This window comes from Solanum pennellii, chromosome 11 (assembly GCF_001406875.1).
Source record: "Solanum pennellii chromosome 11, SPENNV200".
NCBI classification, from domain to species: domain Eukaryota; kingdom Viridiplantae; phylum Streptophyta; class Magnoliopsida; order Solanales; family Solanaceae; genus Solanum; species Solanum pennellii.
The window spans coordinates 35,248,881-35,269,092 of record NC_028647.1 but is presented as its reverse complement, the minus strand read 5'-3'; the positions used below and the strand labels follow the sequence as shown (position 1 = coordinate 35,269,092).

Sequence of the window (20,212 nt, the reverse complement as noted above, 5' to 3'; positions counted from 1 at the left end):
GGAATAAACCAATAAAGTCAAAGAATCATTGACCAGCTTATGTAACCAACAACGGTGGACAGTGACGGCCTATCATGGGAACGACGCCATGTCGAGGGCAAGTTTTCAGTGATGCTATTTTTCTGCGCAGGATGCTGCTATGTTAGGGGTGAAAACGTAAATTCACCCCACTTCTAAAATCAGTGCTTGTAGGTTTATTAATGGTCTTTTTGGTTTTTTAATTAAGTATATAAAGGGTAAACACCTTAATGACTTCATTCTTTCAAATTGAAAACCCCAAATCCCTTAAGAAATCCCAAAAATTCCATTGAAGTCCAAATTCAAGAAGCAGCTTGGTGTCGGGGGTTTTAGTGGAAATTCTTCATAAAAGTGAATAATTATCATCCTTGAGGTATGGCTTTTGATCCTTGAAACTTGTTTCATCAAGTAGCCCAACTCTCAAGATGTTTTCTGATAGTTAAATGTCCAATTTCGTGATTCTACCATGGTTTCTTGCATAAATGATTTCTGAACATTGATTTATGATCTAATTGATATTGTATATATGATTTCAATATATTTTACCTATGAACCCATGAATTTTATGAGCCCTAATTTTGACTACTTATTGGGTTACTTGATATTAAGGTAATATTGTTGAATTTTATGTAGTTTCTTATGGGCTTTTCAATGATATAAGAATTATATTCAATTGATATCTAATTGATCTTAGATTGTTAAACTTATATTGAATTGTTGTAGATGCATTGAGTTTTATGGTTATTGATTTGAATTATTGTTCATGGCCATGGGCAAGGGCCTTGTGACATTGAATTGGTTGATTTTGAATTGAATTGATGTACGGATGAGGGGATCAAGGTATGATGTCCATTTTTATTTAATATGATATTAATTATACTTCGATTCTATTATTATTGGTATGGTACACTTATGGTGGTGGTGTTATGTGTTTTACTTGCTATTGATATGGCCTTGTCGGCGTTACTTTATGCAATATGATGATCATCAACTTATTGGCAACTACTTGAAGTAATGGGGTATTTGTGTAGTTTGTTATGTGATGCATGACATTATCTATCTACATGTGAAGTAATATGTGTGTTCTTCTACTTATGTTGCCTTAAGTGATCATGTTAGACTATGACTTTGCCATTATGAGTATAGTGTTAGAGTTAAGTCTTGGTTATTTCTACTTGGATTTGTGAGTCTATGTGGAGTAAATTAATGATGTTATGAAGATATATAGGATGACTTGAAGATGTTAGGTTGTTTGTAGGTGTTTCTAGAATGACTTGCATTATGAGTTCAAGTGAAGTGTGTGATGTGTTGTCTTGGTTGACTTGTATATCTTGCTTCATGTATATATGATTATGACTATGTGACGTCTTTATTTAGCGTGTTATAACTCTTAGACTTGAATATATGAATGTCATGTGACTTTAATTGATTATATGAGAGTCTACTATGTGAAAACCTTCACTTAAGGGTAAGGTTAAGATTGTTGAAGCATAAGCCATAATGGTATCTTTTAAAGTAAAAGAATGATGGACATAAGGTTAGTTGGCTGGAACGGCATCATATAAACACATAGGAAAGTCATCATGAGCTTCTTATCGCCGTTGTGAGGCAGCCTTAGTGGACCTTCCTTGGTAGGGTAAATGTGATTGGGTTATGAACTTGGTATGGAACCCTTTTATGTGAACCTAATGCGTGAATCACTCTATGAAAAAGAAGGCTAGAACCGAGTGAGTATGGTAAGGGCATTAGTTCTAGTTAAGTGTTAGACTACAGTACAAAGAAGCCCTTCATATTCCTTAATCATGTGCCTAAATGGGATTTGTCCATTTTCTACCATTGGCCAGTAGAACAGCCTCGTATAAAAGTAGGATCTGAATTCCATGTCTTGATATCAAGGTCTATGTCGGTAATTGTCTATTCTCATCATGTGGAATACGTACTAGTACTAGAGAAGTTCTATTTAGTTTAAGTGGTTGTATGGGACGCTATTTAGACATTACAAAATAGGCTTCGAAGGTGTTAGTTAGAATCCCTAGGTCTTTGCCAAGTCCATTACATGAATGACCTTTATGTGATGTATGAGTATTAATGAACTAATGAACTAATGAATTATGTTAATGAGTATGTATATAAAGAGTACCTAATCTAAAGTGATTTATGGATTCCTTAGCTAAAGTGTGAAGAGGGCATAAGAGATAATCTCTTTATGTCTTATCTTTGGAAGTCTTGAGGATTACTCTAGTTAGGGAAGTTGGTTGATTTTGTGAACATGATATAAAACTTATGTAGTCTTAAGGACTATTTAGGTAATTTTGAAGAGGTCACTATGGATGTTATCTTCTTTATTTACTTAAGTAGGTATTTTGATAGCCTTTGGAAGGAGAATCTCATAACACTTATGTGTTGATGTATTATATGACCATGATTCTATCATAGGGAGCCTATGGGCTCTCTTACGTGTGTGTGTAAGGGATTGCTTGGGCAGTCGCTTCACAACTCACTCAAGTGAGACTTAGAGTTCACCTTTAGTAGAAGAATCTTACTTTGATGTTCATGATACTTTCTAAGTGTGTATGTGGTTCATTATAAGTAATCCTAAGGGTCGTTTTGGCACATCTAGAGAGGGTGTATGGGTGGTCTCTCTTTGTGTGACTTAAATGAATCTTAGGATATCATTAAGTGAGAAAATTACATGCTAAAGGGTGTCTTAAGTGAACTGTAACAGTGAACGAGTTCATTGTAAAGTGATGTCTAAAATATGATATTTCGTTAGAATGTTATCTTATGTGTTTCCAAGTGGCTAAATGTTGTTAGTATGATCATATATGATTTTTAAATGAAAAGATGCATATTTCTAATAAATATCCCTTTTCATAATTTTTATGCATAAAGTCATACTTAGTACATGTTATTATACTAACTCTATGTTTTTATCAATCTATATAGTTGTTGTTAGGTGAGGAGCTTCCAGAAATGAAGACATGGCCTTAGAAGATCGTTCAAAAGAAGTTGAAGTACGTCCTCACTTGACTAGAGGGAATATGTGTCTTTTATGTTTTCATTCAAACTATTGTAATAGACTATGTATTTCTATATTCGTATTTTGAAGTATCGGTCGTGTCCCAAGTATTCTTGTGTCTTAAGATGATGAGATTGAGACTTAGTATTTCATATTACTTTTATATGAAAGAGATTTTTAAGACTATATTATGTTTTCCGAAAAGTTTTAATTCCTCACAACTATTGACTATGTTTATGCGATGACTGATATGAAAGAGCTTGTATAAGACCTCGAGAGGTCAAGTACACCATTTACACTCCGATATTGTACCCTTACTTCTAGGGTGTGGTCTTGGGATGTGACAAGAACACCCTACATCATAGTAGGGTTGAGTCTTGAGTCCATGCCTAGCTAGTATTGTATATGTTGGTTGTTGCCTATTCAAAGTATATGGGACACATGATAGTGTTTTTTAAGTTCTGTGAAGTTTAGGTAGTGGAATGGGGAACTATGTTTACATTGCATGAGAAGGCTTTGAAGATGTTAGTATATTGCTTCGTTACGTCTTCTTAAAGACCATTATGTTAAAGTCGTTAATTATTGGATGTCTCTTAAATGCTATAATGAACCTAGTGACATATGAAAAATGCTTGTAAATGAAAACCTTTGGTGGTATTGATGTTATTTTGGGGAATGTGACTATATGTGCTTATGTTGATTTAATGTGGTCTCTTATACTTGTCTTATGAAATTTTAACCAAAAAGAGCATGTTTTATATGAATGTCGTTATACCATGATTTTATGCAATACACCATACTTAGTGCATTCTAATGTACTAATTCCATTTATTTTGTCTAATCTCTAATGGTGTAGGTGGCATTTGAGAGGAGTCTTCGAAGTGGAAGTTTGGATTAGTATTCATTCCAGAAATGTTAGGGTATGTCCTCAATAGATTCGAGGGCATCATTATGTTTAGTTTCTTTGTTAAATGTATTGTAGTAGACTAAAATATTTATAAATTTTGATTTATAGGTCGTGTTCCAACATATTTGTGTCTATGATGGTGACTTTGAGACTTAGCCTTACTCCTATGTTTTTCTATAAAACAAATAATTTGAAGTCCTACTGTTTCGTGTGAAAATTTTTAATTCCACACTAAGTTTCTTACATGTATGCAATGAATGATATTAGAGGGCTTGTACAAGATCTCCGAGAGGTCAAGTACGACATTCCACAATTTGACAATACCATATCTTCTAGGGTATACGCTAGGGTCGTTACAAGCTTGGTATCAGAGCATAGGGTATGAAGTAATCTTAGGAATCCGAAGCCTCATTAAAGCCACATCTAGCAGAGTCTTTTTCATTGGTGTGAATCGTGACACATCTATGAACGAGAGGCTACAGGACGATTGAGTTTTACTTTCTTCATCACTCTTGTTCATCCCAATAGAGTTAAGATTATAAGTGTCTATTCCTAATCTATTCTCTAGTGTTTTAAGGAGATGAGTACAGGAAGAAGGCCGCAAGAAGGTATGAAGTGGAAGGGGTGTACGTGGAAATTTCCCAAGGTGGATTCGGTCCACATAGAGTTCAAGTTCCTGAAGATGCTCAAGTCCCTCTCAAAGGTGATCAAGTCCCTATTGGAGATGAAGGTAATGATTATTTAGTTTTTTCCCTGGACCTGATTAATGGGAAGATTAGAGAGGCTCTAATTTCTTTAGGCCGAGCTATGACAACTCAGGTGAATAGGGGTATTAAGCCTAGGGTGAATGTTTTCTAGAGTGTTATGACCTCTATATTGAGGTACTTTGTGATAATGAGTCCTTCTATCTTTTATGGCTCTAAGGTGGGAGAAGATCCCCAACAGTTTCTTGATGGTGTGTATAAGATGTTAAGTTCTATGGGGATGGCTCTTGTGAGAAAACAGAGTTTGCTTTGTACCAATTGAGGGATGTTTCTCAAGTGTGGTACACTCAATGGAAAGATAATAAGCCGGTTGAGTCGGTTCCTATAGAGTGGGAAGAGTTTAAGGAGTGTTTCTTAGGGAAGTACATTCCCTATGTGAAGAGGGAGGAGAAGGTTGAGGAGTTCATTAACCTTAGACAAGGGAACATGAGTTTGGAAGAGAATTCTTTAAAGTTCACATTATTTTCTAGATATGCTCCATCCTCTATGTCTTACCCTAGGGATGAGATGAGTAGGTTTGTGACTGTTGTTGTCGACATTGTGAAAGAAGAGTGTCGTACGGTAATAATCCACAATGACATGAACTTGTCTAGACATATAGGGTATGCACAATCCATTCAGGAGTGCAAAATTAGTGGAATTTTAAGAGGGGTGGATGCGATGAGCAAAACAAACCTAGGTTTAAAAAGAGGGCTCCAAACAATGATTGAACTAATGCTCCTATGTTGAAGGGTGATGTTGGTAGTAGATTTCATGGTGTTAAGCTTACTTGTGCTACTTTTGGTGTTCTTCGTAATGATTTTGTAAAATTGGCAAAATTGTGTTTTCATAAAAAATGTTTATAATGTGTATAGAATCGATATATATGGGAGTGATAATATGTGTAGAAGGAGTTTCTCCTATATGAAATGAAGAATGTGAGTCTTCTTGCATGATGAGTTGTATAAGTAGTTTTTATCTTCCTGTTGTATTTTGGGCCTCTTGATTATGTGAAATTTGTGTTTCTTATTATTGTGCATTGAATTTTTTGTGGTATAGTTATGTGCTTCTAGTCTTGAGTTTCTTATCTATTGATAGTGCCTAAAATGAATCAAGTGTCGTTCGAGATGGAATGTTGTCCAAGTGGGGGAGAATATAACACCTCTAAAATTACATAAGTGAAGCTAAAGCCTAACATAAGTTTCATGAGGTTTTAAAGTAATAAAATTGTTTATAATTATGTTTATAGGCAAGGTATAAATTTCGGTGATTTTTGTAGGTCAAACGTCCAAACACGTCCATGACGTTCGAAAGATTAGTCGTTAGACGTGCTTGTATGTTTAGGTGTGACTTTGCATGTTTTTTGTGTTCATTTTTGTTGAAATTTATATAGAAGTTCCTAAGTTTGATATGAGTATATTTTGGTTGAAAACATCTGGGCACGACTCCCCAAGGACAAACCAAAGGGTCCTTGAGTAGGACCCAACTTGTCATAAAAGTTGTCAAACCAATCCAACCAATGAGCGGCAATCAACGGATTGTACGTCCATCAACGCCTTGTAGTTTGGAGCATAGGTTGAAACTTAGTGTACGGAGTTTAAGCTTTACAATGTAGTCTCTCTTATCCAATCGATGAATTTTCATCACGTCTCGAGGATGGATTTAGGTGGTGTCATTTGGATCCGTCAATTGACACCTACATGTTTTTTCCACTAGTCTCAGCCAAGGCAAGGGTGTTTTGGGAAATTCACCTAATGTTATAAAAATTGTTTGGGCGGTTTTTATAGGTCTTTTTTGGAATTTTAAGTAGTTTTATAAGTGTAGAACCCTTAGCGAAGTCTTTATTCAAAAATCAAAACCCCAAAGAAGGACTCTCTAGAACTCTGTTAAAGCTTGAATGTAGATTGGAGCGTGGAGCTTGATTTTTCATTCAATTTTCTATCAATTTCGTGGATAATATTCATCAATGTATGGTGTTTCAGCCTTGATTATTCTTTATTCAATGAGCAAAGCCTCAAAGATATTTCTATGATCTTTTTAGAAGATGAATTGTCCTATTTTGATATCTAGCCATCGCTTCTTGATTAAAATGTTTTGAATAAATTAATTATGAATGAAGTCATTGTAATTGAATGATTTTAGATAAAAAAATCATATTAACTCATGCAAGTCATTAAAATATTATTTTGACTTGTTTATGGGTTATTTGATCATGTCTCTATTTTACTGTATTCTTGTATAGTTTCCCTTGGGTTATTGAATTATGTAAGAATAATGTTAGAATTGTATGTATGATGTCCTAAATTGATGAAATTCATATTATATTATCTTAGATCAATGTATATTGTAATTATTAATTTTAATTGGTGATGAGGGTTAATGGTAAGAGACACTATAGATTGGATTGGTTGCATTATGGATTGTAGATGTTGGGGATGGAATGATGGTATGTTGACTTAATATTCTCTATATTGTTTAGTATAAGTGTTTCAATGATTATGTTTGGGATGTTCCACTTATGGTCACGGTTCTTATTTGCTATACTTGGGAATAAAGTGGCCTCGTCGGCATTAGTTTATGAATTGCGAAAGAATTTGGCCTCGTCGACGTTACCATATTTATTGTGAATAAATGTGGCCTCGTCAACATAAATTTATTAATTTTGAAAGAATGCTGCCTCGTCAAAATTACTTTCTGATTCATATATCATGTTATAACTTGGATATGTGTGTATGTGAAGCCAAAGTATTTGTTCTTCTTAGTGATTATATGTGATCCTGATAGGCTATAGTGATGTCTTATATGTGTATACTTGATGTTGGGATGTGAATCATCGTACTTTACTATATGAGTGTTGTGATGGAATATAGTGGTGTTTCTATAGAAGTGTGTAGGGTGTCTTACAAGTATACTTACTTGTCCCTATGTGCTTCATGAACGTTATGCTATATGTGATAAGATGAAGTATGTGTGTGTGTTGTTGTTGAAGACCTATGTCCCCCTATTTGATACATGGAATATGGATATGACTCTTGACATAATAGACTAACTCACTTTTCTAATGAATTAATGTGTTATGGTAATATGATCTTAAACATAGTTAAAAAGGTCATTTCTAAGGAACCTTCAACCAAGATGGAAGGTTATGATATCCTTGAATTTGAAAGCCGTAATGACATCCTCCTTGTGTCAATGATGGACTTAGGGGTTGGTTGGCTGGAATACATGAAATTATTGTTAGGAAAGTCATTGAGCTATCTTAGTAACTATTGTAAGGCAGCCATACTGGACTCTATTTGTTTTGTTGTATTATGATTTGGTTATAACATCGATATGGTAACTCTTCATATGCTCCTTTATTTAATAAGTTTGTGAGAACAATGGCTAGAACCGGATAATATGCTTGGGAAGTGGATCTTCTTTAGATGAGACTAGAGTAAAAAAACCCTTGATATTACTTAACCATATGCCTAAATGGGAAGTGTCCTAATTCTACCCTTGGCAAGTAGAACACCCTCCATCGGAGTAGGGTTGACTCCGGATTCCATTCCTAGCTAGTATGGTCTATGTCGGTTATTTCCTTTTCTCATCATGTGGGATACTTGCTAGTGTTAGATAAGTTCTATGAAGTGTAGCTAGTGGAATGGGGCGCTATCTAGACATTGCATGAGTAGGTTTTGAAGATGTTAATTTGTAGGTTCCCTAGGTCTTCTTCAAGACCATTATGTGAAAGTCCTTAATTGTTTAATATTTCATAAATGGTTTAATGAGCCTAGTGACTTAAGAAAAATGTAAGTAAATGAAAATCGTTTGTAGGAGGGTCTCATATTTATGTGATTTGATGTGAATTTGATGCTATATAGTGGAATGTGACTATATATACTTATGGTGACTTAATGTTGTCTCTTATACTTTTCTTATGATGTTTTACTCAAAAAGAGCTTGTTTTATACAAAGAACCTTTTAACAGGATTTTATGCATATCACCATACTTTTTGCATTCTAATGTACTAATTCCATATATTTTTATCTTATCTCTAAATGTATAGGTGGAATTTGAGAGGAGTTATTGAAGTGGAAGCTTGAATTAGTATTCATTCAAGCAATTTTGGATATGTCCTCAATAGATTTGAGGGCATCGATCATTATGTCTAGTTTCCTTTGTTAAAATTATTTAAATAGACATAGATATTTCTATATGTTGATATATGGGTCGTGCCAATGATATTTGTGTGTCTAAGATGGCGATTTTGAGACTTTGCCTTATACATTATGATTTTCCATAAAAGAGATATTTTGAAGTATTACTATTTTGTGGGAAAACTTTTTAATCCGCACTACTTTTCATATATGTTTGCAATGAATGATGTCAAACCGATTGTACAAGACCTCCAAGAGGTCAAGTACGCCATGATACAATTTAAGAAAAATACCATATCTTCTAAGGTATACTCTTGGGTCGTGACAAGCAGGAATGGTAGCTATTTTGTAGGCAAACATAATAAGAAGAAGGTAATCATCCCAAATACCCTTGAAAATAGATCACACAAACTCTCAACATATCCATAGGGTCTGAATGGTACTCTCTGCCTTTCGATCCATCTGCGGATGAAATGATATGCTAATGTTAACTTAATTACCAAGACCCGTCTGAAATGACTTCCATTAATAAAAGGTAACTGAGGATCTCTATCAGAGATGATACACAAAGGAACCCCATGCAACCTCAAAATTTCATTTATGTAAAGCTTGTCATAGTACTCCGTCGAATCTGTAGTCTTGACCACCTAAAAGAGAGAAGACTTAGTCATTCCATCAACTATCACGAAAATAGAGTCATGTTGTGTGCAAGTACGCCGTAACCCTTTGTTGAAATCCATATTCATCACTTCCCACTTCCAAGTACGAATGTTGATCTCTTTAGTCATACCTTATGATTTCTAATGTTCTATCTTGACTCACTAGTAATTGGGGCACTTACTCACAATTGTGCTATATTCCTCTTCATGTCATTCAATCAATAGTATTATCGCACATTTTGGTACATCTTCGTGTCATCTGGATGAATAGATATATGGAGTTATGGGCTTCTGCAAGAATATGTTGTTTCAAGTCACCCATATTATGAACAGACAATCTACCCTGGTAGCAAAGTACCCCGTCTCCCCCTATGGAGAAAATCTCCACTCTCTGATTGTGGACTGCATCTTTAACTTCAAGAAAGAATGGATCGTTGTCTTGCTTTTCCTTAACCTCCATTACAAAAACAGGTTGTGCCCATTCTGAACTGTTACACCAATGTCTAATATACTCATATGGCTAACTCCCAAGAGTGCAATCTTGTGAACATCCTTCACTAGTTCCTTCCTTTCAACATCAACATGGGTTACACTATCCATAGATAATCTTCTAAGAGCATCTACTACTACAATCGCTTACCAGGATGGTAATACACACTCATATAATAATCCTTAAGGAACTTAAGTCATCTCCTCACTCAAGATTCAAATCTTTCTGGGTAAACACATATTGAAGCCTTTTATGGTCAGTGAACAGATCTACATGAGCACCATAAAAGTAGTGTCTCCAGATTTTGACTGTAGAAACCACTACTAGAAGATCGAGGCATTGAGTTAGATAGTTCTTCTCAGGCACCTTAATTTGTCTCGAAGCATAAGCTATAACCTTATCTCGCTGCATCAACACACAACCAAGGTCAAATGTTGATGCATTACAATAGATCACATTACCATCTTAAGCTATAACCTTATCTCGCTGCATCAACACACAACCTAGGTAAAATCTTGATGCATCACAATAGATCACATTACCATCTGAACCATCTAGTAGAGTTAAGAGGGGAGCTGTAGCAAAATAGTTTTCAATTATGAAATTCTTTTCTCAAAAATAATCTTACCACTCAAACTTGATCATTTTTGAGTCAACATAGTCAATGGTGAGTCTATGGATGAAAATCATTCCACTAACCTTCTATAATAACTCGCTAGACCTAAGAAATTTCTAATATTTGTAGAATAGTTAGGTCTGGGCCATTGTATCAATAATTCTATCTTCTAGGAATCCAGTAGGATACCCTCGCTAGATAAAATTTGACCAAGGAAATCAACGAATTGCAACCAGAACTCACATTCACTAATCTTAGGAAATAATTGTCGATCTTTGAGGGTCTGCATAACAACTCACAAGTGACTCGCATATTCTTCCTTATTCCTAGAGTAATTGAGGATATTTTCAATAAAGACGATAATGAACAAGACCAAGTATTATTTGGACACTTTATTCATCATGTCCACCTAAATTAAAGGAGCATTAGTTAATCAAAACTAACTACAAAATCATAATGACAATACCGAGTTTGAAAGGCTATTTTTGGAATGTCACTGTCTTTCTTAGCTAATGATAACCTGATTTGAGATCTATCTTTTAGAAATGACTAGCACCCGGATGTTAGTAAAGCAATTCATTAATTCTGGGGATGGGATACTTATTCATGATTTTTCACAAATTTCAAATGTATATAGTCAATGCACATTATGAGAGAACCATCATCATTCTTTACGAACAATACTGGTGCACCTAATGGAGAGATGCTAGATCTGATGCAGACCTTATCTAGAAGGTGTTTCAACTACTCTTTCAATACCTTAAGCTTAGTTGAGCGATTTGGCGAGGAGAAATAAAAATAGGACGGGTATCAGGAGAAACTCCGGGAAGATCTTCTTGAAGCAATTCTGGAAACTCACTGAAAATTGTAACAGACTCAAGAGTTGGGGTTTCAGATCTAGAATCCTTAACCCGAAATAAATGATAAATATAACTGTTAGATATCATCTTTCTGGCATTAAGGGTAAGAAGTTAATCGTCCCATATGCATTAAGATCCAACCCTTCCATTTGAAAATTGGATCATTTGGAAACATAAAATGAACGATCCTAATTCATTTATCGAAAGAGGCATAACATGAATGTAACCAATCAATGCTTAGAATGATTAAAGTCTAAAATTTCTAACTTAAAAAGATCTCTTAAGATGCTTTTCTGAGATATTGTTATAGGGAAATTTTGGTATACCCGTCTAGCTATAACTAGGTCATCGACTGGAGTAGAGACTAAGAAAGGTTCTGAGAGAGTTTTTGGACTAACACTGAATTGGACTATTATGTAAGGAGTTACAAAGGAGAGACTAGCCCCTAGATCTAACAATACATAAACATCAAATTCACATCAGAAGAACCTTCCTAATCTTCGCAAACCTGAAGAGCATACAATTTTTTTAGCGCATACGGCCACCTGTAGTAGATGAGTTACCCTGTTGATAATGGCGACCTGCTGGTATTACTTATACTGCAGACTTAGATCTACCGTTCCTACCTTCTTGACCCTGTCTAGATGGACAATCCCTAAACTTGTGACGTTACTAACCACATCCAAATCATCATTGAATTCCTTGCGAAACTTGCCCAGATAATTCTTACCACACTTAATATAATTGGCCTAAGTCTTGACGCCTGAAGCATTTCCCTAAGACATAGAGACTAGTGCCCGAACCTTCTAATCATATTTGTTCTTTGAGGATGGAACACTAGCTGAAGAAGGTGTCGTGGTCAAAGACTTTTGCTAAAATTATGAGAAATTTCTACCACTTGACTTCTGCTATGAGTAGACATAGTTCGCAGTCCTAGCCTTGTTATTCTCCTAGACGTGTTACCTATGCTTATAACTCTCAACAAGCTGAAGATGAGCCATAAGCCTAGAGATGTTCATATCTCGCAGTAACATAAAATTTTTGCACTCTATTTTCACCAAATCTGAACTATCATACAAGAACTTATTCATCTGAGCCTTAGAGTTATCAACCATGTTACGAGTATACCTAGAGAGATTATTAAACTTGAGCCCCTGCGCTTGGACCGTCATGTTATCCTTCCTTAAGTTCACGAATTAATGGTCCTTTGCTTCTCCAAACTCTATTGGGAAAAACCTGTCCAAAAAGTTCTCACAAATGTAATCCAAGTAATAGGAGCAACATTTGTACCCCTGTTTTCATTCTATTGAGTGTACCAAATATGAGCAACATCTTACTGCTGGTATGAGGCCAAATCAAGCCTATCATCCTAGTTACCTACATCACCTCAAACATCTTCTTGATCTCAACTATAAAATTCTAGGGATCCTCACTGTTCAGGGATCGTAAGAACTATGCTTGATTCATCCTTACAATGTCACGGACCATACCTGTTGTTTATCCACCATTAGGTTTCATAGGAGCTAGAAACCGCTTATTGTTCTTGTTGGCGACAATCTAAGCCAACATTTGAATAGCATTCCTCAATCAAACATTGGAGGTTTCCTGATCTAGGAGTGCAGGAGTTGCATTTGCATTCCTGGGGTTAGCTCTACGAAGAAGCATGATGTGAAATATAGAACATCAAGTTAGAATGGAATTATATCATACCTTACGCACGATAAGTAAAAATAAAGTGATGTTTTTCCTAAAACACTTTTTATCCTCCCTCTCATTAGATGTGGTGCACTTCAAAAGAATAAAAAGGACTTGACTTAATGCAACTTTTCATAAATCCTGGGAAACGGAAACCTAGAGCTTTTATACACAGTTTGACACGCCCCGAGCTATCCTCGAGACACGGACATGGGACCTAGGACCAAGTGATCCTAATATAACCATGTTGGCATGATCATGAGCATACTAGAGATATTAAACTAGTGCGGAAGCTAAATCATTATTAAAATAAAAAGATGGGGGAATACCCATATGTTATAACTGAAAAATATAAAAACTGATAAGTTGAATACAAAGAAGATATTAACCCAATACGAAATTGAAACTAATTATGTCTGTATTGTAAATTAGAAATATAAAAACTTATGAGTTGAATACAAAGAAGATAATAAGTCAATACTAAACTGAAACTAACTATGCCTGAAAATAGTCTCTATATTACTAGAAATGCTAGGACAGGCCCCTGCTAAGTCTAGTAAAACTGCAACTAAAGGACTAAAAATACTAAAATAAACTATTTGACTATTGTCCTCTTAGAGTGAGGTCACTACACATATTCTGAATAAGTGGAGATCAGGAACCAATCTAAGTGTATCTGGATACTAAGATTCTGACCTATATCACGAGAAGATGTAGCGTAAGTATGCGTCAGTATTTGAAAGGTACTGATCATGTATGATAGAGTAAAGTTAAAATAATACATAACAAAATAGTAAAATAATGAGATAGTCTAAAAATGATATAGATTTTTAAAACTGAGATAACCGAATGCAGTGACCAATTTATAACATGCTGAAACAGAATACTGGATATAATATTAAATTGTCAATGCAATGGAATCTAGCTGAACTGTGGGAGCTACTATTAGTCGATAATAAAATCATATGAGCTAAATGTGGAGTCTGATGTATACACCAGATTTAGAGGACCCAAAATACCCAGCCAGAGGTATAAACAGATGGTGGCGTGATCACTAAATGGATGCCCACATAAGAGACTTACAATATACATGGCTAGTACTTCTGGGACTATTTAGATACGCTAAATAGTTAACTGATTATGATTGAGCTTCTTTATATACTCGATATTTCAAACTAAACAGGAAAAATAAGAATGCAACAATTGATTTGTTAATAATGCATTAATAACTGAGACATGTATAAATAATTAACTAAAATATCTGACTTAGCATGTGTATGTCAAGAGCATAAGAAATACATATCTATGATTTTGAAATTCATGCAATAAACTACATAATTACATTGTAATCAGATTTGGAACATGTTAATAACTAAATGATGATGATTTGTTGGAATTATAGAAACTTTATATCTCTTCATATTAAGGAAATAAAAAAAGTTACTGAATTATACGAACCCAAATGGGCGAAAGGAACCCACTAGTGAAATCCCAAATATATGCTGATGAATTTCACAGTGAAATCTTTTGACTTAGGGATGGGATTGATGGAAACTTTCTGTGTTCTTGAACTTGGGTTCTCGACCTTTTTCTCCACTCTTGCTCCAAATATTCTAATTTTTGATCAATTATTTTTATGTGGTTAAGTTCTAGTTATGTTTATAGTCATAAACTAACTAAAACTTCATTATTTATGGTCTAAACAACATAGCTTACGGGCCTAACGAAGAAGGAAAAGACCAAAAGACCCATGACTTAAATTCTGTCAAATAAGTGACTTAGTCGACTAACGGACCGTATGTCGACGAACGGTCCGTACAGGTCGACCTTCATTTTTTACTGAGAGCTCAAACTGATCTGGCGAATCGATGAAGTTTACTGCTGGAACATAAGTCAACTTACTGTCCGTACTGGTCATTCTTCATTTTCGACATAGAACTTAAAGTTGATTGGTCCATCGACAGAGTCGACTAACGGACGGTCTGTACTGATCAAACGTTTTTCAAGACTGATAACTGAAAGTTAGCTTGTCAATCAACGGAGTCGATTGACAAAACATTAGTCGAGTGAATGTTCGTACTGGTCAACCTTCATTTGAAACTTAGAATTGGTAGTTTACTGGACCATCGATGGAGTCGATATACGATATATAGTTGGCTCTGTCGCTAGCACCTGCAACTTTTGAAAACTGCATTTTTGGTTTGTTTTGGATATTGTGTGTTACATTATGTGTACATTTCACAAATGAACTTGTGAAGGGATGGTGAGGGTGTTTTACCTATGATATGTACTAAATGGCGTATGAGTAATGATGTTGGAAATGAATTAGTCCGTATATGATGTTATAATGTTTGTGGGTCGTATGTCTAATATAAAATGAAGTTTTTATGACTGGTTGGAAATTTTTCTCGAATATAGGGTGGCTTCTTAGGAACACTTGATATAAGTAGAATTATAGTATGCTACAAGCACATTGACCTACTCACAATTGGGGTTTGTCTTCGGTGATGGTTCCTATGTGTACTTATGTCTTATGATGTTCTTATGACTTTATGAAAATGTGGTTTGATTGATTAAGGCTATGTGAAAGTTCATCTTTGGTGACCTTAAGGTGACACGTTAATTGTACTAATTATAACTTAAGGGTTTCTTAAGGAAAGGAGTTTATATAAAAAGGAAGGCAATTTATGGGGTGTATTGAATGTGCCTCGAATGTGATAAATGGCTACCATGTGTATTATGATATATGTAGTCTATGTTGTGCCTATTGTATCATGTTTCATGAAGTTCTTCTAAAAAGAAATGATTCATGATTTCAAAGAGAATATCCCTCTTAGAACATGTTTTTGTATGGTTATCATAGTTAGTGCATTCTTGTACTAACACCATTCTTCTTCATCTTTTTACATAATCTGTTGGTGGTGGTGGCTTATGGAACTTTCCTAGAATGAAGAGCTTGGATTACTATTCCCATGTATGGGTGTATCCATCATGATTCAAGAACCCTATTTTAAGCCTTTCCTTAAGTTCATGTAATATATTAGTAATTTTCTTTTTGTATTATAAGGGACGTGTCCCTAATTATATATCCAAGTCATGTATAAGATGGAATTATAAGACATAGTACTTCAACCTTGTATTAATTGTTTTTACATAGATTACTTTTAGCTTTGTGTTATTGTATTAAAATGTCACGACCCAAGAGTACCCTTTAGAAGTTAGAGCATCTTCAAAATGTTACACGGTGTACTTGATTTCTCGAAGGTCTTGTACAAGCCCTTTGACATCCTTCATTGCATAATATGTATGAAAAGTAGTAAGGAATTAAAGTTTTTCACAGGAAATAATTATACTTCAAAATATCTCTTTTATAGAAAAATATAATGAAAGGACGAGTCTTAAAATCACCATATTAGACATACTAATATATTGGGACATGGCCCACACATCATCATATAGGAAAATAGCTAATTCTACTACCATTCTTTCAATAAGGAAAACTAAACATCAAGATGTCTCGAATCTAGTGACGAAATACCAATCCTTTTCTTGAATGAGGACTAACCGAAGCTTCCATATTGAGATTATTTTCAAATGGCACCTACACCTTTAGATAGTGAAAATTGTTGAATTAGTACAAACACTTGTACTAAGTATGGCATAATGCATAAATTCGTAAGAAACAAACATTTGTATAAAACATGATCTTTTTGAGAAATCTTCATAACATAAGCATAACAAACACCTTTAACATATCAGGCTTCACATAAGAGATACCTTCCAATTAAGACCTATAATATATCATTAACATGACTCAGAAACCATATAAACATATACAGCTCCCACCAGTACATCGTTTTAGGCATACGATGACCCAGATAAAGTGTAGCCTAAACTATAAAAAAGAATGGCCTTTGATAAAATGCCACATTTTTTTACTTTAAGCAACAGTTTTTAGGGGGTGGCCTAAAGAAGTGTAACCTTTGACATTACAAAACACTTGTGAAGTGTCGCCAAAGAAGCAACACTTAAAAAGCGTAGCCAAAGAGGTATAAAGGCTAGGCTTTGGAGTATTTTATTAGCAACACTTTTATTTGAATATAGTACACATAAAAGTGTGACATTTACGTTGTTATTGGTTACGCTTTAGAAGTGTAGCCTTTTATATATCACCTACAACAACACTTATAAAATGTAACTTTTCTTAATTACAACATAAAATTTATAAATAATAAGCCACATTTTGGAAGTGTCGCAATGTTGTGTAGACTTTTTAAAGCGACAATTTAGCAACACCTACACTAAAATTTAGTTTGCATATAATAAATAATCACAATATATATATATATATATATATATATATATATATTGCAAAAAATTATCTTATAAATAATTTGAAAATATATATTTCAAATTAAATAAACTTTAAGAACATGATTCATGCATACATATAGAAACCAATTACTTAAAGATCTCTACTAGCAAAACATTCATGAAAACCAAATGTATTCAAACAACATTTATGATAATAGTAGAAAGACTCATTATCGGTCCCCACAATATATCGAGTTTACTTCTTTCCTCTATTCATCACAATAGTCTGCGTTTTGCTTCATATTCAAAAGTAAATTTTAAGTTAGTGAATTATGAATTTAATATGCTTACTATATTGTTCAATTACCATTCCCTTCCCAACCCCTTCCAAGTTAAAGGATCTCCAAAATTGTACAAAAACTATATGATCCGGATAGCAATGATATTTAGATGTGATTCCCCTGTTTTCAGAACCCAAAGTAGTAAATAACACGTTTCCATTCTATTTTCTTCCTATTTTAGAAAGTGTTTTTCATTGTGTTTAGAGTAAGTGACTTTCTATAAAACAAAAATTAATGTTGATACACACATGTTTACCATTGACGTCTTCTGTTTGCCAACATCAGGTTTATGTATTCTTTTAGCCAACATCAGACATAGAATATTCAGCATGCATCTGTTGCAGCTGGGATTGGCGTGCTGCTGGTGTTGGGAAAGATGGAAGAGTGTTTAAATGGGGATGGGGCGGTTATGGGTGCTTGGTTCACGGTAATGATGATTGTGAATCAGATCCTAAGGAATTTGAAGAACTAAGCAACATAAAGGATGTCTATGTTGCTACAGGGGACTAAACAACCTTTATGGTTTCTGATTACATGTACAAAGCAGATTGATATGCAATAAGAACCATGCATGCCAAACATGTAAAGACCAAGAGAATCAGAGTATATAACGCCATTCATTGAAAATAAAGAGAGATTCTTGAAAGAGACATAATGTTGACATAGAAAAGGCTTACCCGAAAGAGGATCTTGGGCTTGTCAAATGATCAAATATTATTTCATATTCATACTAATGCATCCCAAACATGTACAAAGAAGAACTACTAACAACATGGTTAAAAGAAGCATGAATCCCAAAAGAGAAACATATATGTCATGCCTTATTTTTTTCAATAACAAAAACCAAATTACAGACTACTAAACAGAGATATAAAAGAAAATACATATGTAGACTACTCACAGACTATGTGAAATGCAAGGTCATTTGATGAACCTGATTAGGAGCAGGTTACGAAGATTTCAAAACGAAATACAGAAGAGTTTATAAGGGGAGATGGTAATTGACGTTCAATAGTAAATCATGTACTAATTTTTGTACTAATGCAATATCGTCCATGTTTCGACGACCCATGTCTCTTGGACCTCCAATAAAGATAGAAGGAAGGAACGTTTTTATCCCAATATGACTAACTTTAATTTGTACTAACCTTTGTATGGTGTTGTGTTGTAACCAAATCCTACATGTGGAATTACACTTGGTGTGGTGTGGTGTTGTAACCAACAATCAAGCCACACAATTATACTTATATAGAAATATAATATCATAATATGATTGTATTTTACCTCTGCATTTAGGCAGAAAACTTCGATGCTCTCTTTATTTAAACGAGTTTCACCAAATTCTACACTCGAAACCCTCTGTGCAAACTTCAAAGTACTAATTGTTTCTCAAAAGGAAACAACTTCAGGACTGACATGAGTAAACATCAACATTATAGCATGTCCACCTGAAATACACCAAAAAATCATTAGAAAACTATAAATACTTTTTAACTGTAGAACTCACTTAAGTTAAAAATAAACTCTCCAAAATATTTTAAAGCCTAAGTTTATATTTGGCTCAATAATCGTTTACATCAGTCAAATAAGTTTTATAAGGAGAAAAATCTAAAGCTAATTGCCCAAACCTGCAGAGTTGTGCAAGATTAATGTGAGATTGATGCTTTTGTAAGCGATGTGGGAATTCTTCTTCACCAATGTCGTGATCACATAGCCCAACCAAGAGACAGATTTATTAGTATGTTGTGCCTCCTTGAGGATATCTCCAGTAACTTCCAACTTGTCAAATCGTTCACTACCAGAAAGATCCACCATCAGCTTAGTTCTTCGATCTTCAGCTAAGTTCTTCCATCATCAGCTCAGCTCTTCGATTAGGTCTTCGTCTTCAGCTCATTAAAGCTTGAGAAAGAGCAAAATGCCTTTGGAGAAAGAGTAAAGCGAGTTCTTGATCTGGAGAAGAAATTTTTTTATGAATTATTAATTTTTTATAATTAGTTTTTTTGGCCAAAAAAAGGAGGGAGAGTTAAAAATGTTAGAGGGAATATGATATTTCAGTGAAAAATTTTAAGGTAACACTTATAAGGTGTAGTTTTTTCATTTATAAAAATAGGACATTTTAGGAGTGTGTCCCTATATTTAAATAAGTGTTTCCAATTATATCATAGAGTAAAAATACTTATAAAGTGTAGCTAATACCATTAAAGATTACATTTTTAAAGTGTTGCCAAAATTATCGTAGGTAAAAGTTAAAAATTTCAGCTACGCTTTAAAAGTGTTCCCAAAATTACTTTAGGCAACAATTTACAAGTGTAGTTAAGAATTAGTGTGGTTGTAGACCTTAAATTGTGTAGTGCACAAACGGTTATCCTAAGACATACTAAAGTAAGACAAAAAGAAACCGCCCATAAAC

At 34.4% G+C, this 20,212-nt stretch overlaps 1 long non-coding RNA gene across 1 annotated transcript; it reads right to left on the bottom strand.

Moving 5' to 3' along the window:
• Positions 1-16,494: 16,494 nt before the first annotated feature.
• LOC107004196 lies at positions 16,495-19,797 on the bottom strand. Its single transcript, XR_001454700.2, has 3 exons — positions 19,431-19,797; positions 19,087-19,250; positions 16,495-16,754 (listed from the first exon to the last, which is right to left on the bottom strand). It is a non-coding gene; the product is annotated as an uncharacterized LOC107004196 (long non-coding RNA).
• Positions 19,798-20,212: the final 415 nt, after the last annotated feature.